General features: G+C 40.2%; 1 protein-coding gene across 4 annotated transcripts in view; it reads right to left on the bottom strand.

The window, feature by feature from the left end:
• The window catches only part of arid1ab (AT rich interactive domain 1Ab (SWI-like)), a 126,532-nt gene that overhangs the window by 55,226 nt on the left and 44,058 nt on the right, over positions 1–27,248 (bottom strand). The window lies entirely within an intron of this gene.

The raw sequence follows: 27,248 nt of genomic DNA, 5'->3' as shown, positions 1-27,248 counted from the left end.
GAATTTTTTTTTCTTTTTCTCCCTCCACAAACTGCAAATGATTGCATCACAAAGTGGTGGTCTGGTGATTTTGGAAATGGAACAGGTGTTTCAAATGTAAACTCCAAGCCAAAGAAAAGCATAGGAAAACCAGGATGCCAGACATTTGTTGCAACCTCTACTCTTCCTTCTCACTTTGATGTTGATCCATCTGTTTGTTAATAGCAAAACCATGCCTTTCCAACACAATTAAACAATACAAGGTAACAGCATCCGTTCCTCAATGAAGAGCAGCCTAGCTGGGTACAAATCCTAAATACCGTGGGCGGCACGGTAGCACAGTGGTTAGCACTGCTGCTTCACAGCGCCAGAGACCCGGGTTCAATTCCCGCCTCAGGCGACACTGTGTGTGGAGTTTGCACATTCTCCCTGTGTCTGCGTGGGGATGCTCCGGTTTCCTCCCACAATCCAAAAATGTGCAGGTTAGGTGAATTGGCCATGCTAAATTGCCCATAATGTTAGGTGAAGGGGTAAATGTAGGAGAATGGGTCTGGGTGGGTTACGCTTCGGCGGGTCGGTGTGGACTTGTTGGGCCGAAGGGCCTGTTTCCACACTAAGTAATCTAATCTAATGTGCACAAATTTTTTATTTCAAAAATATACTTTATAAAAAATAACTAATAAGCACACAAAGGTTCTAAATCAGTTCTATACAGTCTTTGCAGACAAAAACAAAACATTAGAATTTTGACATTTCAGTTTTTGCAGTAGGAGTACTCTGATAATCTACATTTAGAATTTGCATTTAACCATCAATATTTGTACCCCGACAGCAGTATTTTTAATGTGCTGAACAAATGGAAGTCACAAAACGTTAAAGAGGAAGTTTTTATTGTGAAATCACTTACAACATCTAATAGGTTGGATCATTTCAGGTAGTTCAACTTAAAAGGAAATTCCTCTAAAATTCAGGTGACTGTCACTTGGTTAAAATACAGACACTACTGAGGGGTTCTTGGTGCATCATGCTGCAGAGACCCTGATCAATGTAACCAGATGACAGATAGGCCCAACATGGTTTGGTCAATAGGAAATGTTTAACTAGCTTTCTTTGAAGTATCAACTTATACTGTGTGCAAGGGAAACCAGTGAAGTATTCTACTTAAAAGTTTCCAGAAGGCATTGATAAAGTGCCACATCAAAAGGTGGCAGAAAATACAAGTTCATTGAGTAGGGGGGAACATTTTGGCATCAACAGATTAGCTGGCTAACAGGAAAGAGTAGAAATAAACAGGCCCTTTTCCGGTTGGCAGGACATCACAAGTGGTGCGTCATGGGGGTTAATACCAGGGCCTCAACTCTTTACAACTTATATAAATGATTTGGATGAAGAGACCAAAGGTATGGTAGTTAAATTTGCTGATGATACAAAGATAGGTAGGAAAAATGAGTTGTGAAGAGGATATAAGGAGCCTAAAGAGGGATATGGATAGATTAGGTGAGTAGGCAAAGACGAATGTGGAGAAGTACAATGTGGACAAGTGTGAAATTGTCCATTTTGGCAGAAAGAATCTTTATAAAAAAACATGCTATCTCAGTGGTGAGAGGTTACAAAGCTCCTAGATGCAGAGAGATCTGGGCATCCCAATGCATAAATTGCAGAAGGTTATATGCAGATACAAAAAGTAATCAAAGTTAATAGATGTTATGGTTTCTTGAGAAGGGAATCAAATGCAAGAGTAGGTAGCTTATACTTCAGAAATATTGGGCATGGTAAGACTGCATCTGGAGCATCATGTAGTACTGGTCAACTTGCTCACAGAAGGATGTTAATACACAGGAAGCAGTTCAGAATGTGTTTACTGGAGTAAAACCAGGGATAAACTGATTGCCTTAAGAAGAAAACCTGGACAGGCTGAGCCTGTATCCTCTAAAACATAGAAGAGTCAGAGGTGACTTAATTGAAACATATGATCGTGAGGGGACTTGACCATATCGCTACCACAAGGTTCCCTTGTGAGAATCTAGAACTAGGGGTCAGTTTAAAAATATGGGGTTACCGATATAAGACAGATGAGGAAAAATGCGTTAAGGGTTGATTGCCATTGGACTTTGCTTCTCCAAAAGGCAGTGAATGCGTAAACCTTTCAATCGAGTTTTTACAGCAGTAAATAGATTCTTGATTACCATAGGATGAAAGATTATTGGAGATATGCAGAAATTTACAGTTGAGGTTAAAATCAGATCAGCCATGAATTGGGGTCAACTGACCCCATTTGGTAGACTATAAGTTTACCATCTAATGCTAACTCACTATTACCCATTTCCAAGAAGTATCAATTCTGTAGACTTTAGAAAACCCTGAATCTGTAAAGTAAAATGCAAATATGAAAAAGCGCCTTTAAGTAAAATACTTCACCACTCATCATACTCTAATCACAAGGTTTGTATGTATAACATAGGTAAAAATCTTAACTGGATGAAGACAGCAACTGCAAAATCTTTGCAGCTAGTTAGTCTCATTATCCATTATCTCACCCACCTATGACAACAATGAATCCCTTGACAGTGCCTGTCCCTGCTTCGAGCTGGTTTCTCAGCCCCAATGAACAAATACCATTTAAGATGTAGGTAGCAAGGCTGGAGATAAACCTACATTTTTACAAAACAAACTCTCCTGTGCACCCTGAATGAGTTAGTCACCCTCTGACAGACGAACAGAAATTGCTGTGCTAATCTAAGCAATTCAAAAGCATTTTGACCTAGAGGGATTTTAAAATAGCAAAATGATAGCAACAGGTGAATGTTCTTGTCCCCAATATAATTACAAAGTGACTACTTGCTCTGTCCCCAAGGCATGCATACCTCATTAAGAGAAAGAGCCAAACTATTTAAAGTTCACTACTCCACAAGAACAATAGAGTATTTTTAAAAAGAAACAATGCATTTCCACAAAACCAGTGCGCATCAGCAACCCAACAATGGCACTCTACATAGCAGCTTTTATTAATTGCTTTCAATAAGTAAAACATTGAGGCAAGAGAGCAAATTGAAGCCACTGCTCTGCATTCAAATGTACATCACGAGTATTCCTCTTTCAAAATATTGTTATACCTGCAACTCAGCTGTAGCAGATCAGCGGAATCATTTGCACAATTGTAGCACAATCTGAAATCCTTAACTATAGGCAAGGCTCCCATTCTGGTAGTTTGGGGTATTCACATGATGGCTTCAACAGGCAGAAACAGCTGTCCCAATTTCCAGTATAATAGTGCCTATGTGATCATGTGGTGTCAGCACTCTAATCATATAATCTGACTGCCAATGAGTGACTGTCTGTACATGTAAATGAGGGGTTCTCACACACACACACACACACACACACACACACACACACAGAAGTACCATTTCCAACAGATCTCCGATCAGTGCAGGGAACAGAAGCCATCCATGCTCATGGCACAAACTGAGGGGACAAAAAATTTCCAATGTATTCAACCAGTACCACTTCAGAACACTAAGTTTACACTCAGTGTCACTTCAGATGCATTACAAGGGAGCGAATGGATTGACCCCCTAGTGACACACGTGCACACACATTCAAGTATCCACACAGACACTAAATACCACAGCCACCAGCTTTCTGTACTTTTGATTGTGGACTATTTAAGAAAGGTGGCAAGGAAAAGCCAGGGAACGACAGACCGGTAAGCTTGATATTAGTGAGTACATTGTTGGAGGGAATCCTGAGGGACAGAAATTACATGTATTTGGAAAGGCAAGAACTGATTAGGGACAGTCAACGTAGCTTTGTACGTTGGAAAGACTGTCTCACTAACTTGACTGAGTTTTGTTTGAAGAAGTAACAAAGAGAATCAATGACGACAGAGCAGCGAACGCAATCTATAGGGACCTCAGTAAGGAATTCGACTAGGTTCCTCGTGGTAGACTGGTTAGCAAGGTTAGATCACATGGAATACAGGGAGAACTAGCCACTTGGATACAGAACTGTCTCAAAGGTTGAAGACAGAGTGGTGATGAAGGGTTGCTTTTCAGACTGGAGATCCATGACGAGCAGTGTGCCACGGGATTGGTCCTGGGTGCACTGCTTTTTGCTATTTATATAAAACGATTTGGATGCGAATATGGGAGGAATGGTGAGTAAGTTTGCAGATGACACCAAAATTGGAGGTGATGTGGAGTGAAGGAGGTTACCTTAGAGTACAATGGGATCTTGATTATATGGGTCAATGGGCCACAGAGTAGTAAATGGGGTTTAACTTAGATAGATGTGAGGTGCTGCATTTCGGAAGGGCAAATCTTAGCAGGTCTTATACACCTTAATGGTAAGGTCCTGGGGAGTGTTGCTGACCAAAGAGACCTTGGGAGTGCAAGTTCTAGTTCCTTGAAAGTGGAGTCGCAAGTAGATAGGATAGTGAAAGCAATGTTTGGTATGCTTGCCTTTATTAGTCAGTGCATTATGTACAGGAATTAGGAAGTTATGTTGTTTCTGTAAAGGACATTGGTTAGGCCACTTTTAGAATACCGTGATCAATTCTAGTTTCCCTGCTATAGAAAGGATGTTGTGAAACTTGAAAAGGATTCAGAAAAGATTTACAAGGATGTTGCTAGGGTTGGAGGGTTTGAGCTATAGGGAGACATTGATTAGGCTGGGGCCATATTCCCTGGAGCTGAGGGATGACCTTATGAAGTTCATAAAATCATGAGGATAATGGATAGGGTGAAAGGCAAGGTCTCGTCCTAGGGGTGGGGGACCCAAAACTAGGGGGCATAAGTTTAAGGTGAGGGGAAAAGATTGAAAAGAGAGACCTGGGGGCACTTTCCTCACAGAGGGTGGTGCATGTATGGTACAAGCTGCCAAAGAAAGTGGAGGCTGGTACAATTACAACATTTAAAAGGCATCTGAATTGGCTATATGAATAGGAAGGATTGAGGGGGATATGGGCCAAATGCTGGCAAATGGAACTAGATTAATTTAGGATATCTGGTTGGCATGGACGAGTTGGGCTAAAGTGTATGTTTCCGTGCTGTACGTTTCTATGAATGACTGGAATGGGAAAATAAAAACTCTGTTTTGAAAGCAAAGGATTGCTGAAGGACTATTGCAAGTTACCCAACACTTGTCATAAATGCTGTTTACAAAGCAGTTGGTTCAGGCAGTGGGGATAACCTGGTTACAAACTAGCTGAAGCCAAGGGGGATGCTGAGCACAATGGAGATTTGACCATTAACAAGTACCTGAATGGCTCATTCCTGAAGAAGGGCATGTGCCCGAAACGTCGAATCTTCTGTTCCCTAGATGCTGCCTGACCTGCTGTGCTGTTCCAGCAATAAAGTTTCAGCATTAACAAGTACCTGACTGGTCTGTGAAGTGGTGACCAATTACCAGTGGCAGATGCCTCCTGCCTGCCCGCCAACAAGTTTGAGGTTGGTTCCCAGGTAGCTGAACAGCTTGGGAATGTGAATGCTGAAGTTGTAAGCCATTGGGCCTTTGGAAACGATGCTGTTTTTGCTCTGCAGTGAAAAGCATCTCAAGCCTGAAGATATCTTATTTCTCCTCATAAGTTGCTGTAAGCCTTTAATAAAGGCCATGTCTGCTGACACCTGCAACTGCAAGAAATTGCACATATGCCCTAACCTAGAAACAAGCGTGTACATGAAGTATTATCCCAATACGTCATCACGCAAAATTTACATCAGGCACAACGGTTGCACTGGGAGAAAGTGAGGACTGCAGATGCTGGAGATCAGTGTCGAAAAGTGAGGGGCTGGAAAAGCACAGCAGGTCAGGCAGCATCTGAGGATCAGCAGAGTCAACGTTTTGGGCATAAGCCCTTCATCAGGGATGTAGCTCATCAGGTTGTACTGTGCGTGTACAGAAAAAGAGAAGCATATTATTCTTGGACACAGGGACAAGACTGGATTTTTGGGGGTGGGGGTGGGGGTGGGGGCAGCTGCACATGCACAGGTTTCAGAAAATGCAGCCTTTAACTAATAAATCAGAAACTATTTGCTGCGCATCAGTCACCTCGTTCCTTCAGCAAACAAGTAAAAGCACCTGGCAAAGGAAGATTCAGAAGTAGTGTTGAGCAGCAAAAGGATCATCTCAACAAACCCTGTGAACAGGGAACATAGAACTCCCCAATCTTTCCATCCTTACGTAACATACGTTTTTCTTTTGTCAGGCAGATGGGATTGGTTTAGAATACATGGTCAGCACAGACATGGTTGGCTGAAGGGCCTGTTCTATGTTATGTTCCATCAGCTTTAAGTGGGTCAGAATTTTAACGAGTTACATGTCCATGACTCAATGTTCATCTATAGTTATTATTCGTAATAAAAAGTACAAAAATTGGTCCATGTTGGTCCAGGGTAAATTCAGGAATTCTGCACTTTTTAAAATCTAACTTTTGCAATGACCATGGGAATAGTGGAGCTCAATTTGCAGTGCCTTACCACAGTGAAGCATAACATTGCTTGTAAATAAGCAGATCATATTTTTGCTTTACCAGCTTGGAACACTGTTTCTGGACATTGCAGAATTTAATACAAAACATTCAGGATTTTTCATAACTAAAAAGGGGAAGGCGGAATCTACAGGTCAGACTAGCTTTAGTAGTGATGAAGTAATTAGAAATGATTCTGAAGGGTGGAATATGGCCACATTTGGAGAGATACAGATTAATGAAGTATAGTCAGCATGGGTTCAATTCCCGCCTCAGGCGACTGACCGTGTGGAGTTTGCACATTCTCCCCATGTCTGCGTGGGTTTCCTCCCACAGTCCAAAAATGTGTAGGTTAGGTGAAATGGCCATGCTAAATTGCCCATAGTGTTAGGTGAATGGGGTAAATGTAGGGGAATGGGTCTGGGTGGGATGCACTTCAGCAGGTCGGTGTGGACTTGTTGGGCCGAAGGGCCTGTTGCCACACTGTAAGTAATCTAAAACAAAAGTGACAGAGGGTAGTATTTGATAAATTTGACAGAATGAGGTGGCAACTAGGAGTGCTTATGAGAACAATGCATTTGAAATGGTCTACATGTGCTTCAGCAAGGCTTTGGATGAAGCCTCTCATAGAAGACTAGTCAAAAAGGCCCATGGGATTCAAGTCAATGTGCCACACTGGATGCAAAATTGGTTGAGGGGCAGAATTTCTATACTGAAAATCTGTTTCCACAATCGGGTTTCCCCAAGATCAGACTGTGGGTGCTTTGGACTTAAAACGTAGCGGAAATGATCAAGAAATTCACAGATAAGATTTATGAGATGGTAAATAAATAGTGAGAACTGCAGGAAGATATCAATGGATTGGTCAGCTGAACAGTGTAGTGACTAAGTAATTCAACACAAGAGAGAAAAGGTAATGTCCTTGAGCAAGCAAGGCAAGAGACTACATGCTGAATGGCAAGATCCTGAGAAGTACTGAAGATCAGAGAAAGTTTGAAGTGTTTACCCAGAGATCGAGGCAGGTAGATAATGTAGTTAACGAGGTAAATGGAACACCTGTCTTATTTAGCCAAGGAACGGAATGCAAGAGCAAGGCAAATGTATAAAACGGTACTCCAGTTGTGACCTAACCTGAAAGCAGTTCTGGTCACCACATTATAGGAGGGATCTGACTGTGCACAGGCTGAGGTTGTTTTTCTTGGAATTGCAAAGATTGAGGGGGAACCTAATAGAGGTGCGTAACATTAACTGGGAATTAATCAGGGTGGAGAGAAGGCACTTTTTTCCATTAGAGGAGTTTAATAATTAGAGGATGTAAGTTTAAGGTAAAAGGCAGAAGACTAAAAGAGTTGAGAAGAATTATTTTTCACTGAGGGTAGGTAGTGTCTGGACACTTCCACCTAAAAGTGCAGTCAAGTCAGAAACTCTCAACAGTTAAACAGTATTTTAACATTCACTTTCATTTCCATAACCTCCAGAGGCTATGGACAAAAGTTTTAAAAATAGGATCAATGTAATCAGATCTGTGAAGAAGCATGGACACAATTGCCAAATTGCCTCCTTTGTGAACTGCAAACGTTTAAGAGTCTATTTACAAAAGGTCTTCAGAAATTAAAACTGCCAAATTTGGAAAACTAATTCCAGTTAAATTCAAGTCCTGCCCTTTAAATTTTCTTAATAATTAAAGCCAGGAAGACAGCATCTATTCCAGTCCAATGAGAGATAAACGCAGATAAGGGGCTTATAAATAGAAATTTTGATATTTATTCTGTACACCTCCAAAACAGCAACCACTGCCACGTAGTACTCCTGTGAAAAAGACCCGAGTCATCTAGATTCCTGTCACAATTAAGTGGCCCTTCTCAGATGCTTATCCTTAGTATGCACAGAATACCGACCTATACTTTTACAGTTCATCGACGATGATGAAATAAAGGAAGTAGTGATGAGGTCAATCACATGGAAATTCAATGGATCAGCTGGGGATTCCAAGCCATAATGGAGATACTTTGACAACAGACACCACCTCCTTTTCTCAAGGATAAGGTCTGCTTGTGACATTGGTGAAAGTGAAGATTAGCAGTATTGAAAATACCATAACAGTAACATGATCCACACTCAAAGATCTACGAATTCAAGTCTTTTGAATTTGCCAGACACCATGAATGCGCCAATGAAAATTCAAATCTTTTCACCTTAAGCGTGGGTTTGTATCACCAAAAACCATTTCACTGTAAACATTCCCTCCAAACAAAGGGCACTTATCTCATGCTTGGCTGAATCTGAAGTGCAAGTAGTACTGCTTTGTGGTCAAGAGCCAGATTCCAAGAAGAAGGAATGATTTTAAACACAAAAATTAAAATGTGACTCTTTCAGGTTTTAATATCACCAAGGTTCATTTGAATTGAATATCAAAAAATCAAGCTAGCAAGCTTCGAACATCTGAAAAGGCCAAGCTGTATTGGTACATTTACATTTCTACGCCAAACACATCCGTTTCATTTCAGCGTTACTGACGCCCATGCATTAAATATTGTCAGCCTTTTCAGATGTTACATACTTGGTAGCCTAAAGTTTTAATGTTAAATCTTAATAAGACTCTTGGTGATATTAAAACCTGATTTAGGCACATTTTAATTTCTATGTTATAAGTTTGGTATTTAAATTTGTTCCCAACCTTCCTAGAATCTGACTCAAGAATTCACTGCAGCTGAAAAGTCTCACTTCAATAGAATGATGAAATATTCTAACAAATTTAAGGTTCTGCCTGTAAACAGGAAGGTATTTTAATTCAGCATTTAATAAACTAACAGCACTTGTGAACACAGCATTTTGATAGGTATGGTTCTGTAGCCCCTATGGTACTGGGCTAGAAACTCAAGATGTCTTTCATTGAATCCTACAGTACAAGTTGTGAAATGAGAATGTTTTACTACACAAGCAACATGACAAACGCAAAAGTAAAACATGGAGATCTGAAACAAAAACAAAAGGTGTTGGAGAAACTCAGCAAGTCTGGGATCTGCAGAGAGGAAAAACAGTTAATGTTTCAAGCCCAACCAGTATTAAATTTTGTTCAAGATAAATGCAAACTTCAGGCTAACTAGTGTTTTATCAAGTTTTAGCATAACTACCTCTGCACCCCTATTTGAGCCCAAGCATTGTCTTCTCAACTTATCCTTTCACCGTCAGATTTCCATAAACCAGTTGTGACATTATTGCAACGTGATCCTGAACCCCCAAACCACAAAACACAAACAAATACATAACGTTAGACAAACTCTGAAGGTCCATCAGCATCTGTAGAGAAGCAATCACCTGATGAAGGAACAGCGCTCCGAAAGGTAGTGCTTCCAAATAAACCTGTTGGACTATAACCTGGTGTCGTGTGATTTTTAACTTTGTATATCCCAGTCCAACACCAGCATCTCCAAATCATAAATTGCAACATGTAAGCATTCATCTTTGGCCTCCATTCTTTTCTCGTCTGCAAGTTACACCTCAGTGACATCACCTAGATAACCAAGCTGCTCCTAGCTTCATCCATCCACACTTCTTTCAACTCACTATCACCATCTTACTAGAAATTAAATAACAATCATAATTACCTGCAGCTTGACGAGACTTGAGAAAATCCAAAAAATACTCCCCCCACCTTCATCTACCCATCGCATTCTCAGCTATCTTACCCCTACCCCATTCCATTTACCTCTCAGTCCCCCAGCCCACAAACCTCATTCCTGAAGGGCTTATGCTTGAAATGTTAATTCTCCCGCTCCTCAGATGCTGCCTGACCTGCTGTGCTTTTCCAGCACCACACTCTTGACTTCTATCAAAAATGCCAAATTTGACTATCCTCTATTTGATTGCTCACACTACATGATCCAAACAAAGGTGGCAACTGGAGATACAGGATTCAGAGTTTGTCATTTCTGCTTTGACAATTTAGGATCATAATTTCCCAACAGAAATACTTCACAAACAGTATTTTTGTTTTGAAAAAGGGAATAGTCAGTTTTATTGCAATGGCTAGCCAAAAGATATTAGTCAAAGTAGTTACTGAGTTGTGACAACATTCACCCTGGAAATCACAAGTTGATAAGACTATCAAATAAAACAATTCCATTCAACACAAAGGGAGGTCATCATTAATTTCAAAATAAAGTGCAACAGAGCTCAGTTTCTTTTTAACTTATAAACATATACTATTTTCGAGGGCAAGACTCATGCTGTGCTTGTGGTAAACAATGACCTGGCAACAATTTCCTGAAACATCAATAAACTGTATGGACACAATGCAAATTGATTTCCAATCAAAGGATCACTCCTCAAAAGCTACATGGCAATGCCATAAAAATCAAACTTGATGCATAAATTTTAAGAACAGCAAATCTCAGTCTATTTCCACATTCTTCCACAAACAGAATTTCCAAAACAAAAAAGTGTCAATGGCTTCTTTAATAATCCAAAGTGGCCACCACTTTTAGCTTCATTAACCCGCTCAGTCTCAAACGCAGCCCAACTTACCCAACAACCGGCCAATTAAAATTTAATCATCCAGAGACTTCTTCATCCTGCAATATATTCTTCTTTCTCACTCATCTGTACCAGACTTAAAATTCTATACTCAGCAGTAGGTAATAAAATAGACTACTTCTGCTTTTCAAGCCTGATTTTAAACCTATTAAGGCTCAGAAGTTCCCACTATTAAAAGCCATGTATGGTCAAACAGATAAATGTACACTCGTATGCACAGAGACAATATGAAAATTCGCGGCAAGTACTGATCAGGATAACAACTGGTTACTTAGGCTTAACCGCTACAATCTGCAGACCCTCAACATGATCTCTATTCACAAATGAGGATATTCAGATTTCCTGTATTTGGAAAAGAAAAAAAAACAGGTTAGAAAAAAGTCAACATTGAAATGGAACCCCTCTCATTTTGGTTTTTCTATTCAATTATACCTTCCTGCTCCATAGAGGGTTCCAGCCGTAGAACCAACACTGTCTCACCTCTTCCACTGTCGGAATTGTTAGACCGTTTGTCCAACATGCGCTAACAAGTGGAAATTCTTCCCAGAGAATAAGGGGAAGCCACAGCCAGTGCCTTTGGTCATCACCACCCCTTAGCCACCAAGTGCATCTCTCCCCCGATAACCGCCTGAAGCTGAACTCAGTTGTTCACAACCTTAATGACACATTTGACCAAGCTGAGCTTCCAACCTCATCTACTGTCATTAAGATTGTCCATTTCCATCTCCATAAAATCACCAGCCTCCACCCTACCTCAAGTCATCAGCTGCTGAAATCCTCATACTTGCCTCTTGTTTCGTGTATTTACGGTCAACCTTCACATTCTACCATATAAGCATGTCATCTAAAACTCTGCTGCTCATATCCTAACTCTGACAGTCCCGTTCATTCAGTCGTGCTTGCTGACCTACATATTATTAATTAGGAAAATTCTTTAAATTTTCACTTAAATTCCTTAAGTTTTCAAAATGGTTCCATGGCTCAACCCCTCCCCAAGTTTCTCCTCTAACCTGCTAATCTGTGTTTTCAGTATTCCTCCAATTTCAACTTCTCAAGCAACTGAATTTAAATGCACCAGAAAACTGGCATGCTTTCAGTTGCTGAAGACTTCATAAGCTCTAAAATCTCCCTTTGAGCTCTGAAACGTTCTCCTCAAATTTCACTGTTCCCCAACCTCATTTTCTTCCTTTGACCAAATTTTTGCTTTCCTGTCTTAAAATTCCCTTGTGTGGCTAGGCATCATCATTCATATCATTTTTCATTTTATGAAACAGGAAGACATTTAGAATTTTATATTAATGGCACATGATCTTTGTTTCTCAAATATTTTTAATATTTTAACAAGCCCCATTAGATTAAGGCAAGTAGTTTGAGGAGCTATCACAGAAAGTACTACCTCAGAGGTTAACATTTTGATGGCTTACTTGATGCTAAGAGTGTATTTTGACGTCTTGCTAGATGGTACAAATCAAGGTTAATGCTCTGTTTATTTCTAACGTTAGCTATATTTCGAGAGGAATAGAATTGCAAAACAGAAGTTGAATTAATCTTGTATTAATCTCATTGACACATGGAATATTCTGTAGTTCTGAATTACTCAATTTATAAAGTAGAAATACATTGGAATAAATACAAAAATAATTTCACATGTGAGAATGCACCTAACAGGAAAGATAGGCAAGGATGTTTCACTTCTCTCCTGAAGAGAGAAGACAGAGGTACTCTCTAAACTATCACTACAAACAATTTCCTTTTGTTAAAGTAAAAGCAACAATCCACACAAGCACCTTCATGCATTGAAAACATTTTATATGGTCTAAACTGATTGAAAAACATGCCTTCAGAGTGATACGTGGCAAGGGCAGTATAGTCAGTTTTGTGCTCCTAAGTAAGGAGAAACCAGGATCTCTGATCATTGTTCACTATCTCTATTGGAAATCACACCTGCATGCACAATGAGCCAGGACATTGGTGTCCTGTCATCTCACCAGTAAAAAGCAGCCACCTATACTCCAACATTAGACATGATGAGTTATGAGACCGCTGCAATCAAAGCAAGAATAGCAACTCTTTCAAAAAAAAAAGTGGGTGTGCAGTTTTAATAAAGTTAAAGCCTTCAACTTCCACTATTAATGACAGCCACTTGATCAGGCATTCTCTTAGGCTTCTGTAGTATGTGATATTAACATAAAACAATCACGAGTGTCACTACACACTAGCTAAAGTTTGTCAACATGTAGATTCCACTTGATATTAACGGTCCTTCCAAGACAGCAGTACATTGACTATACACAAAGGCTTCAGCCGCAGTCAGAAACCAATTGCTCCCAGGAGCGATTACTGAAAATTAAAACAATTAGAAGTTATTTGAAATGTTAAGTGATTTATTACCTATGTTCATCAGAACAACACTACTTACTAATTTAAACCTATACATTGTCAAAGGATTCTGTAAATTCAAATTTAATCATGCCAAAGCCAGTAGAGCAAGTGGCAAAGGCAATATTTCTGAATTAAATGGCACATTATCCAAAGTACCCCAACAACGTGGATTTCTGAAGTTTCAGAAAACCGTGTTTGAATGCATTATGTATTAACCAGCATATCAAATCAAGTTTAATGTGGAAAGCAAAGCAATCCATGCAACTTCAAACGATTTAATGGTTGAACATCTAAACAAAAGCTGCAGGGATATCCCTTGTAATGCTGGACAAAGATCAGCCAGTTTCCATCTATGAAAGAGATGACAACTGATAAGAACATGGCATATTTGGCAAATTACTGATTAGTATCAATTTTCACAACAGAGAAAGGGGCCAAATTACCAGCAGCACAAGGAAATATTTCTTTACTATTTGTCATCGAATGTGGCCACCACTTATGGCACACTGATCTGCCCCTTGAAATGAGTGGCTTACAGGGGCCATTTCAGAGGACAATTAGAGTCAACCATATTGCTGTGGGTCTCAAGTTTCATGTAGGCCATGTAAGGAAAGGAGGACTGCAGATGCTGGAGATCAGAGATGGAAATGTGTTGCTGGAAAAGCGCAGCAGGTCAGGCAGCATCTAGGGAACAGGAGAATCGACGTTTCGGGCATTAGCCCTGAAGAAGGGCTAATGCCCGAAACGTCGATTCTCCTGTTCCCTAGATGATGCCTGACCTGCTGCGCTTTTCCAGCAACACATTTCCATCTCATGTAAGGAAAGGACAACAGATTACCTTCTTCAAAGAACATTGGGGAATAAGAATGGATTTAAACAACCTACATGATGACATGGTCACCATTAGGCATTCCAAAGTTTTGCTGTAAATTTCAGCATCTGCCTTGGTGGGATTCAAACTCTTGGCCCCAGAGCCTTAGCATGGGTCTCTAGGTTATAGTCCAGTGACATTACATTGTGGGGAGGCAGTGGAATATTGATAATCTAAAAATAAAGCCAGTGGAGGAACTTTCTGCAAGCCTTTATTTAAAAATAGTAACTGAGAAAATAAGGCAGGCAATCCATACATGCAACCAACCTAAGGAGTCAAAATTGCTAAGGAAATTACATATGCTGGACACAATTTTTGCAAAATTCTGTTTCAGGTATTGTGCTGCTGGATTGGAATCTTGCAAATGCGACTTCATTATTTGGAGAGAGGAAGAGGGAAAGCTCAACCATAAAGATCTCTACTAGCTCCTTGGATTTTCACTAGACTCACATGAAGGAATAGTATATCCAAGTCTGAAGGTAACACCAAGTTGAGAAATTACCTAAGTTGTGGAATATTAGGCAAAAAGTCACTGAAGGACAAACAGGCTAAATGTGGCAGCTAAAATATGGCAAATGCAGTTCAGGTGTGGCGTCTCTTCTTGCAAAAGACTCACGAAGCAGCAAATTGATTTAATTGGTGACATAGAAATGATCACTGACAAATTTAAACAGTACTCAAAATGATTACTGGAATTTTGACATTTATAGAGCAAATGATAACTCAGTTTTACATAGATCTTAAGTAATGGGCACGCCAACCTCAGGAAGTCTATACTGGACTTGGAGTAGATACAGCATAGATGCATCAAAGTTGGCCTGTATTCTTTACGGTTTATAAATGGTTGAGGAGTGATTTAATCAAGGTGCTAAATCTAAAACACACTTCCTCAAATCACAGTGGAACCAAATTTTCAAGACTGATTGATAAAAATTGTTATTGTGCAACATTTTTAAGGGAAAGGGAGCAACAATGAGTAAATGGAGTTAAGTCCACATCAACGAAAACTGATATTAATAGCAGAACAGGGTCCAAGGGCCAAACGATGTACCTTCTGTTTTTATATTCTAAGAGGTTTTAACAGAGGAAACTGGCATGGCAAAATAACAGACGCAGACTGCGAAATCAGTTGAAAGTCAAGCATGGGCCCAACGTGTCTGGAAGTTTCAACAAGACCGCATAGTGACACCAAGATCAAATGTGCAGACAAAATGGCTCATCATGTAGCTAATGCGCAGATAAAGGAAAGTCAAGGATCGAAACAAGTTCCATAGTGTCTCAAACTTAAACTGTAGGCATCATTTAATTGAATTCACATTACCTAACAGAGGTAAGTTAAATACAATGTGTCTTTACAAGTCTCAAAATACAAGGCAGAACAATTTTTACTGGTAATCACCACCTTACATAATTTAAGAACATAAATTTCCTATTTCTTTCTGCCTCTCCATAAGGCAACAAGATTAGATCATAACAAAACAATGTGAAGATAAGGTTTGTAATTCACAACTGATTAATCTCTCCGATATAAATTCACAAAAACACTAGTAGTAGTTATGGAGTAGCTTAATGGAAATCAAGCTCTCCATTACCAATTTCTCAAACAAATCTTCTTTAAAACCACCAGTTGGTGGATGTGAATGGTCAATAATTTGTTCACATACTGCATACTCATTACAACAACTATTTTCCAGGTCAGAACCATTTTTACTTAAAGTTTTTCTCAAATTCACAGTCTATTAATGCTACTAACCAATTGCAAGGAGGAATGCATCATTGTACTTTGCTGGCAGTGGTTGGACAGCAGCCATTTACAAGAATGTAAAAGTCAGCCTATCACTCAGCTTAAATAACTGCTTTAGATGGGTTGGAGACTCCACAGATCTAAATGAGCATTAGAAATATTTCATAAAAATGGAATTCTCTACCATCCATATCAATAGAGAACAAGTACCAACACTTCAGAGGAACAGTAATCCTGGAAAAAGACAGTTTTTTTTCAAAACCAATTACCATCTGACCTTAACTCTTGGTTACACCTGCCACAAGCATTTACAATTAAATTTAAAAAGCAGAAATCTATTCTCCACAGCAACTGTGCATGTATTCTGAGCAGCAGCTGACTAGAGCAGACACCACCTTCGGTCAGAGCTAAATGAAATCAGAAGGCCCCACTTCAGTAAAAGAACCCTGTAGAACTTCTCAGAATGAAATTTAACAATTTTAAAGCAGATTAAAAATACTATAGGAGATAACAGAGACTTTGCAATAAAAACACATCAACATCCACACTACTTGAAAAAAGTTGATTCCACTATAGTGAATGTGTTTTAAAATTGCCAATAAATTTACTCAGCTGAAACGGATGTTAGAATTGAATTCCCTTTCAACCATCCGGACAAATGATTATCCAACCAGCCTGTATTAAGGGTGAACTCCTCACACAAACATTCAATCCATAGTTTGGATTTTCCTAAAAATGACCAGTAAAATATCAGTACAAATTTACACATTTAATTGCCATTGATGGACACAGTCCAAAACTTGCAGTCATGGCAATGCTCTTACTCAATGAAAACAATGCATTTTCAAAGCTGACACATCAAATTGGCTCAGCAAATTGCCATGGCAACAGTACTTACTGCACCAGTCAACAGTGGCACAAGCCTCGCTGTTCACAGGAGGTCAGAGGTCAGCAGCAGAGTCAATTACTGTAGAAAGAGATCATTAACGCTGCAGGAAGCCCAAAAACATCCTTTAACACCTACTTCCTTCCTCACCACTAATCACTCCAAGACTGTGTGGCAATCTTGATCCCACAATGTGGGAATCCTTCTTTAAAACCCCTCACACACACTAGCCCGTATTTTCAGCATCCCCTGACTGTTGCATCTGAACAGATTTCCCTCCAAAATGGAATTATCAGCTTTTCAATATTAGTATTTTTATCAATTCCCATGACCTACATCCAAGTTTAAACGACAGAGTAAAAGGTCATTTTTATACAATGGAAATAGTTGAAGCTTCGATCCTTTATTTTCAGTTTCAACAGTTTAATCACAGAAATCCAGAAATAACAGAACTTTTTAATCACAGACAGCTATCTAAATACAAGAGTGAAACTATCCCAAGATTTCATCTTCAAAATATATACCTACATGGTTAATTCTATACACCAGGAAATCTGTAATCAACTTGAATCGTTGGCACGGATGCAATTCATTGAAAAATCTAACGACTTCAGCAAGTACAGGGAAAGATCCTCCCTCTCTGTTGAAGGGGTTAGGCTTCAGACAACAAACTAACATTTTCATCACACATGAACTAGAAGCATAAATTTGGAAAAATCACTATTCATAAGCAAGATCAAATTTGACCACGTTTCCACAGCTCAATGGATGAATGAATCACTTGCTATAGTACCTCGCCAAAGATCAGCAAGTCCAATCCTTGAAGCTTGAGTTATAGAAAGTGAGGGCAGTACGATGGAGGGAAGCAAAAAAGGTCAGGATTTCTTGATTTCAAAAGACAGCCCATATCACGTAGCTGGCTGAAACCAAAACAAGGGAAGTGTTGCCAAACAGAGACCTAAGGTTGCAGGTGGATGGTTTCTTGAAGGTGAGTTGTGGGTAGACAGGGGGGTGAAGACGTTTGGCACTCTTGCCTCACTGGTCAGTGCACTGAGTATAGGAGAGTTGGAACTTCATGCTGCAGTTGTACAGGTAGGGCCACTTTTAGAATGCTGCATTCAATTCTGGTCTCCCTGCAATAGGAAAGGTGTTGTTAACCTTGAAAGGGTTCAGAAAAGATTTACAAGGATGATGCCAGGATTGAAAGGTTTGAACTATAGGGAGATGCTGAATAGGCAAAGGCTGAAGGTGATCCTTATAGAGGTTTATAAAATCATGCTGAGACTTATACAATTAATGATAGGGCTTTAAGTAGTGTTGTAGAATAGAGGAACTGAGGGGTTCAGGTACATAATTCTTTGAAGTTTGCATCACACACCGTGTGGTTAAAAAGGCATTTAGCAGGTTTGCTTTCATTACTCAGTCATTTGAATATAGAAGTTGGGACATCATGTTGAGGTTGTACAGGACATTGGTGAGGCCTCTACTGGAATACTGTGCCCAATTCTAGTCAGTCACTCAGTTACAGAAAGGATATTATCAAGTTGGAGAAGGTTCAGAAGAGATTTACCAGGATGTTGTCAGGTATGGAAGGTTTGAGTTACAAAGGAAGGATGGATAGGCAGGGATTATTTTCACTGGAACATAGGAGGTTGACAGGTGAGCTTATAGAGGCTTAACAAAAAATCATGCGGGGTATAGATAAGTTAATGATAAGTATCTTTTCCCGAGAATGGGGAATTTCAAGATTAGGGGACACATTTTTAAAGGTGAGAGGAGATTTTAAATAAAGACAAAGTCGTTCACATTAACTTCCTGAGGAAGTGGTGGATATAGGCACAATTACATTTAAAAGTCACTTGGATAAGTACATGAATTGGAAAGGCTTGGAGGGATAAAGGCCAGGAACAGGCAGGTGTGACTAGATTAGTTTCGGATTACGGTTGACATGGACTGGTTGGACCAAAGTGTCTGTTGCCATGCCGTATGACTTGTATGACTAAGGAACACAGAGTCAGAGATGTGCAGCACAAAAACAGACTCATCCATGCAAACCAGATATCCCAACCCTATCTAGGCCCAGCACCCAGCCCATATCCCTCCAAACCCTTCCTATTCATCATTCATCGTAGTGGGCGGCACGGTGGCACAGTGGTTAGCACTGCTGCCTCACAGCGCCCGAGACCCGGGTTCAATTCCCGACTCAGGCGACTGACTGTGTGGAGTTTGCACATTCTCCCAGTGTCTGCGTGGGTTTCCTCCGGGTGCTCCGGTTTCCTCCCACACTCCAAAGATGTGCAAGTTAGGTGAATTGGCCACGCTAAATTGCCCGTAGTGTTAGGTAATGGGGTAAATGTAAGGTAATGGGTGGGTTGCGCTTCGGCGGGTCGGTGTGGACTTGTTGGGCTGAAGGGCCTGTTTCCACACTAAGTAATCTAATCTAATAACCATCCAAATGCCTCTTAAACGTTGCAATTGTACCAGTCTTCACCACTTCCTCTGGCAGCTCATTCCATACATGTCCCACCCTCTGCATGGGAAAAAGTTGCCCCTTAGGTCTTTTTTATATCTTTCCCCTCTTACCCTAAACCTATGCCCTCTAGCTCTGGAGCACTCCCATCCCAGGGAAGAGACTGTCTAATTCTTCTATACATGCCCCTCATGATTTTATAAATCTCTATAAAGGTCGCCCCTCAGTCTCTGAGGCCCCAGGGAAAACAGCTCCAGTCGATTCAACCTCTCCCCAGAGCTCAAATCCTCTAACCCTGACAACATCCTTGAAAAGGGTTCAGAAAAGATTTACAAGTTTCACAACATCCTTCCAATAGGAAGGAGACCAGAATTGCACGCAATATTCCAACAGTGGCCTAAACAATGTCCTGTACAGCTGCAACATGACCTCCCAACTCCTATACTCAATACTCTGACCAATAAAGGAAAGCATACCAAACACCTCCTTCATTATCCCATCTATCTGCGACTCCACTTTCAAGGAGCTATGAACTCTTTTTCCCTGGAAAGGGGAGTCCAAAATTACTGGTCACAGGTTTAAGCTGATAAGGCAAAAGATTTAAAAGGGACCTGAGGGGCAATGTTTTCATGCAGATGGTGATGCATATAGGGAACAAGCTACCAGAGATGATAGTGGAGGCAGGTATGATTATAATGTTTCAAAGATATTTGTAAGGGCACATGAATAGGAAGGGTTAAAGGGATTGAGCAAAATGATGGCAAATGGGACGCGATCAGTTCAGGATATCCTGTCAGCGTGGATGAATTGGACCGAAGGGTCGTGCTGTATGACCCTATGAGTCCATGTCCACCCTTTACAGGTAAAGAGCTAGCCAATACAGAAAGAATAAGGAATGCCTCTGGTCTGTGGAGTCTTGTCAGGACAAGAGACCAAGAGAAACGAAAATGGGTGAAGAACACACTTTTTGGTCACCATTTAGAAACTGATAACTGTATTCCAATGTTAAGTGGCTAAAGTTGGCTTCCTTCTACCCTATCCAAAATCAACAGAACATTCACTCTTTTGCAGGTCAAATCATAAAAATAATCATTTATCCCAAAACTTGAAAGGACCTCTGCAACTAATCGCCAAAATCCTGAACAAGGGTTTGATGCCTCAATCAATTGCTGGGTTTGAATTGATGATATTTTAAATTATTGGTACAAGGAACGTTATGGACAGTAACAGTCCAACAAATCAGTGGTTCGCAGCATTAATTGTACACTCGCGCATGTGTTGTTCATATATTTTTTAAAAATAATAAAAGAGCTGTTGACAAGTTAAGTTCTACAATTGGAAAACACAATATTCTGACAGAAGTGGCTTTTGAATCGAAGCAGAAAAATAACTTGCACTACAGATAATATACTGAAACTTTTTCTAAACAGTATAACTGGGAAAATAAATAAAGCTCAAAACAACAGGACACCAGGGCCCCATCAAGGCATAACACATAAACAGGATGCTCAAGCCCTGACACAGCATAACCAAATCAAAACAGGAAGCAAGGCCCTGAACCAAGTCACTAGAATAGTAACAGGAAGCAGGCCCCCACTGAGTATCAATGCACAATTTACAAGCAAGCACCCAGCTCAGAATGTATAGAGCACTATTAAACCATACAATGTATAAATAAGCAGACTACAAATTTGATTAGCTTGTCCTGTCTAGCCAGAGACTATATCCATTGAAATCTTCCCATAAGTGAGGAATTCCCTGTAAAATCAGCCTCAGGTTGTGGAACGTTTATTCAGGTATCTGCCAAAACAAAGCAGCACTCACTGCCCTGAGACAAGAAATATTCGAACAAACCACGATGTGCACAACACATCATATAGAAAATTAAACAGTACCACCAATATCACATTTACCTATACCGAAGCCACTGAAGAATGGCAAAGAACAAGGCAAACTCTTAAAATAAACCTAAAAGTTAACTATTTCCATATGAGGACCCTACAGTAACAAAGGAAAAGTTATAACTCCAACACCTTAAACGTTTAAGCACTCAGCCATAGTTATCTCACACCTACTGTTTTCAAAAGCTAAGTAGAATTGTACCTGCTAATCACTAGTCAAATAGTTTTCACCTCAACAAACATACAAAACCATCTTTCCCACAACTAGACATCTTTCTTCACTTGCAAATTCAACAACGTTACTGAGACAAAAGGACAAAAAAAACAAATAGTTCAGCTTTTCCAACAAAAGTAATTAAATTCTAAAATGGGTCAGGTTGGTAAGACCGAATAAAACTCTAAAATATCAAGAGTTCTAGTTCAGCAAAGACAGTAACAGGAATCTCAAGAGCTTCGAGTGAGTGAATTCCCCTTCAAAACAGGGCAAACACAAACTTTAAATTCCCCTCCCCTTTGTACTGGTGCACCAGGGAAACTGGCTGGATTGTAGCAACAACTTACAAGCAGTATCATCATTTTCAGTGGAAAGCTTAGGCCACAACACCGGAAAAAATCTTTGTAATTATGTGGTAGGTTTTAAAAATATGCCATGTCCAGTAATGCAACAAGACCTGGACAAGATCCAGGCTTGGTCCAGGCAAGTAACATTTATACCAAACAAATAGCAGACAACGACCATCCCCAGCGACAGTCAATCTAACCATTTTTGTCTTTTGACATTCAATGGTGTTACCATAACTGACTCCCCACTATCAATGTGTGCGTGCGCACATCCAGTGAACTGGACAAACCAAATAAGTACTGATGCTGCAAGAGCTGGGAATGCCCCATGTGTAAATTTCAGTTAACCCGGTGATATAAGTACAGTAGCTACAAGAGCAGGTCAGATACTAAGAATAATGCAGGGAGTAACTCACCTTCTGACTCCTAAAGTCTGGATGAATGCAGCTCCAACAATACTCCAACAATACTCAATGCAGGCACCATCCAGACCAAAGCACATCACTTCACCGCCTCCACATCCATTCCTGCTACAGTCAGTCAGTTGTTCAGGTTTGTTAATGGAACATCACGTGGGTCCCGTCATTTACAGACGTTACCTTGCAGTAACTTCAAAACTTTGAATGTTTTAACAGTTCCAAATATTTTCTCTCTCATATTTATGACTCAGAAAAGATTTACAAGGATGTTGCCAGAAATGGAGGATTTAAACAATAGGGAGAGGCTGAAAAGGCTGGGGCTATTTTCTGTGGAGCATTAAGAGGCTGAGGGGTGACCTGTTAGAAGTTTATAAAATCATGAGACACACAGATGGAGTAAATAGTCAGGATCTTTTGCCTAGGATAGGGGAGTCCAAAACTAGAGGGCATAGGTTTAAGGTGAGAAGGGAAAGACTTAAAAGGAACCTATGGGGCAACTTTTTCATGCAAAGGGTGGTGCACGTACAGATTGAACTGTCAGAGGAAGTGGAGGAGAGTGGTACAACTGCAACATTTAAAAGGCATCTGGATGGGTATATGAATAGAAAAGGTTTAGAGGCATATGGGCCAAATGATGGCAAATGGGACTCGATTAATTTAGGCATGGATGATTTGGACTGAAGGGTCTGTTTCCATGCTGTACATCTCGATGACATCCACTCTCTTCACCAATGTTCAACAGCAAGTGCATACCATCAACAAGATGAACCGCAGAAATTCAAAGATCTTCAGACAGCACCTTCCAAACCCACAGCCATTTCCATCTAGAAGGACAAGGGCAGCACATGGGAACACCACCACCTACAAGATTCCCTCCAAACCACTCACTACCCTGACTTGAAAATATCACCTTTTCTTCACTATTGCTAAGTCAAAACCCTAAATTTCTCCCTCTAATGGCATATAATACATGGATTGGAGTGGTTCAAGGCAGCAACTCGGGAAAGGCAATAAATGCTGCTCCAGCCACCGACACCATGTTCACAGGTGAACACAAAAATTACACATTCACTGAATTATTTAAATAGAGGATTTGGAAACATCTGCAGAGTAATTTAAATTTGAATAAAACATGGCAGTGCTGCCAACTCATTATCCCAATCCCTAGGCAAAAAGCAGAATTTGGGACATAGAAGGTGCAGATTATGTCTGCAGGTTGAGGAGTAAGCATTAGTGAGGCAATATCATATAATTTTAGCAAGTTGTTTTACATTAACAGTTGCAAAATCAATTGTAATTATGGAGCAAATACCTTCAAAAACAAACTAGAGACAAATTGCTCGACAGCAATAAGGAACAGTGGAATATCACTGGATCCTGATCTCTAAATTACAGGGTTCAAAAAGTCAGCAGAAAGCCACTTTATTGACCAACTTTCAACAGTAAACCTTTAGTTTAGTCACAAAACAGGACAACCATCTTACTATATTCTAATGCATTAAGAAAAGTATTTGGGCCCCAGAGAAGGAAATGCAACAAAGACAGATGTAAAACCCTCTTACAGAGGCAGCATGATGGGAAGTAGCAGAGGGTTGAGAGAGCAAAACATAGTGCTAGTTCTCCTCACTCAACAGGAGGGACTCACACCTTCTGCAGAGCAGTGTTTTCATGGCTACAGCCATGGGGAAAGCAAACTTCTGCAAACAGTCTCTTCAGCAATGCCTCCTTGCCTATTAATTTAAATAAAATTAAATTTCCTTCTGATCATATTTTACTGCACACATACTTCACCCAAACCCTTCTGTACCTCCAACTTTGACAGTTTTTCACACCTCCATTTCCAGTCTTCCAATGGTCAACTGGATAGGGCACCTCCTGGGTCTATTCCTTCCCATCTAGTCATACTGAGAACCTCCTGCAATGAATCATCTTCCTCATTTTTATATTAGAGCTCACTTGAGGATTAATTCCTCTTATTTTGGCATATACATCCCTTCCTCATCTACCATCATCCAAAAGCACATCAGTTTCCAAATAAATGTATTCATTTGCTGGATTTAGGTATTCATGGCAAGGTCAGTAATTATTGCTTGTCTGCACTATCGCCCTCTGCAATTATTGCTGACCATCTGCCACAAGCCCAATATGGCAGCCATGTCTTTCAATACTCAGCCAATTGGATTAATTGTGGTGCAACACAGCCACTCTTTTCAATGGACACACTAAAGTCTCAAATGGTACCAAAGCCCTACCAACCGAACAGGAAATACATAGGAATGAATGATAGAAGAGTCAGCAACACTGCATAACAGGCAATCTCATTAAACCTTGCCTGTATCAAATTACTGCTTGACTAATCAGAGATGGCAATTTCAATTTTGCCACAGACTGAGAGTTAGCAAGGAGTTTGCAGGATGCGTCTTTCGGAATCAGAATCTAATGTAAAACTGCTGTCCGGTATCATTGAACTTTTTGCAGCTGTTTGATACGACAATGTCTTCTGGAACTTGCAAGACAGTCAAGAATCAACCATTTTGCTTATGCCTTGCTCATTAGATTACTTACTTAGTGTGGAAACAGGCCCTTCAGCCCAACAAGTCCACACCGACCTGCCGAAGCGCACCCACCCAGACCCATTCCCCTACATTTACCCCTTCACCTAACACTATGGGCAATTTAGTATGGCCAATTCACCTAACCTGCACATTTTTGGACTGTGGGAGGAATCCGGAGCACCCGGAGGAAATCCACACAGACACGGGGAGAATGTGCAAACTCCACACAGTCAGTCTCCTGAGACGGGAATTGAACCTGGGTCTCTGGCGCTGTGCCGCAGCAGTGCTAACCACTGTGCCACCGTGCCGCCCACGTACTCCATGACTCTGCCTAGCCGCTTTCCAAAGCGGAACTGGACCACTCTGCAACTGCAGTCTCCTTTTTAACCACAATCTGTGCTACCAACCACATAGATTATCCATCACGAGAACTACTTGGGAATAGTTCTGGTCAATATTTATCCCTCAAGTTAAGATTTTTAAAAACACAGCTTATTACGTCATTATCACATTGTTACTCATGACAGTTTTGACAGAATACCAGCTGTCATTTTCCTTCATTTTGCCTGACTACCTTCAAGTGTACTTGAATAAATGCAAAACATTTAGAGATGGCAGACGGCCAATAGGGTGAAGTCTCTTTAACAACTTCCACGTCCATTACACTGGTCAACTTCTCTAGCTCATCTCAGCTTAGCTGCAACAGAAATCCTCATCTAGGCTCACGTCATCTTCAAACTAAACATTTCAATAATTTTCAGACTGATTCCCATCTCATATTCTCCTCAAATTTGATCTCATCCAAGATTCTGTTTCCCATATCCTAATTCATACAAAGTTCATTCATCCATTGGACACATACTGACTCCTAGATCACAATACTTTGATTTTAAATATTTTATGCTCATATTAAAATTCTTCTCTATGACTTTGCACCTCTTCGCTATTAACCTCCTCCAGTGACCTACTTCACGGTCCTTTAGTCTATTAGTTGGCATGCTTTTAGCCTTGGCTTTAAGTTCTGGAAGCCCCCAACCCCCCCAAGCTGTCTCAGTGTCTCTCCCCATCTCCTCTCCTTTAAAGGTGCGCCATAAAACCCACATTTTAAGCCCATTTTGGGGCCCTCTTTAACACAGTGGCCGTCTCCCCTCCCTGGACCAGAAGGCCTGGGTTCAGGTCCCATCTGCTCCAGAGGTGGGTAATAACATCTCTGAACAAGTTGATCAAAAAAATAAATTAAGCCAATGAATTTGGATATCTGTTTTAATTTCTCCTCCTCTGGCCTGTTGGCAACTTGGCCCATTACGCTATTATTGCTATGATAGTCTAACTATTTGTACAAGATTAACATTATCTGTAAATTTATATTCTCCCACTCCTCACCCTTTATAGGAATTTAAAATCCTATATTTTCCCAAACTGTCCTCCAACTTTCAAAGATAGAAGTCTCTGAACCACAAACTCTCTGGACTTTCATTCCTTTCAAAACTTTACCCATCTACCATGTTTGATCCTACAGAACTCTGATAACATCATAACCCAAGACTCAAATAAGAATACTGAACTAAATAAAACCCATTAGCTTCAGAACTGTACACAATAGTCATACCTCGCATGACAGTACTTGAGGAACTCCAAGTACCGTGGTTTTGGCATTTTTTAAAAATTCAGATTGCTGTCAATCAACTAATCATATTTTCCTTAAACAGCACTACACAATTATTCATGAAGAAATGTTACAACACAATGACAGAACCGCACATGGCTACAGAGAAAAAAAAATCATTTTGCACATTGAATAAAAACAAAATTGCCAGGAACACACACATCCCATGAAAGGATAAAAAAAGTTAAGTCTTGGGGCAGAAGTTCTGGCAGCAGACTGCTGCCAGTTGTGGCAGAAAACCAACCAAACCTTTAGGAAAATGGCAGAATTGGCCATTTATGTCAGTCCAGAGGATTGTGCCCATTACTGAACTGTGATAGGTGATCAGTAGAATATCCTATCAGGGATAAACATCAACTTCTGCTGTTCAAATTTCGTAGGCCCACATTTAATATGAAAATTGCCAGTGCAAATTCATCATCTTGTAATTGCGTCTTCCATTCAGTCAAGGGGCTGCAGCATCAATATTAGCAGCATGACTACAAATTATGAAGTGACTTTCTTCTACAGACATTCTCCATTCTAAATTAAAAATCAGAAAAATTTGTAATGGCAATATTTTTAAAAAATGATAAAATTGACGACTTTTAAACATGAACTGGATCTTACCTGATCAACTATCCCAATCCTCTAAGTACACTCCAACTGAAACCTATATGGTCTTCGCCTCCAGCACATTTAACAGCCTTATGCCAAACACTGCACCATTCCTCAACAGACTTTTTATTTGAAAAGCAACGTAAAAATAAGCTGACAAGATGAAGAACAGCAACTTCCAATCTTCCTTACTGTAGCAGTGTTGCCATTTCCCC

Source organism: Chiloscyllium plagiosum, chromosome 27, assembly GCF_004010195.1.
Source record: "Chiloscyllium plagiosum isolate BGI_BamShark_2017 chromosome 27, ASM401019v2, whole genome shotgun sequence".
NCBI classification, from domain to species: Eukaryota; Metazoa; Chordata; class Chondrichthyes; order Orectolobiformes; family Hemiscylliidae; genus Chiloscyllium; species Chiloscyllium plagiosum.
The sequence above is the reverse complement of the archived record's forward strand: the minus strand, read 5'-3'. Positions and strand labels throughout refer to the sequence as shown.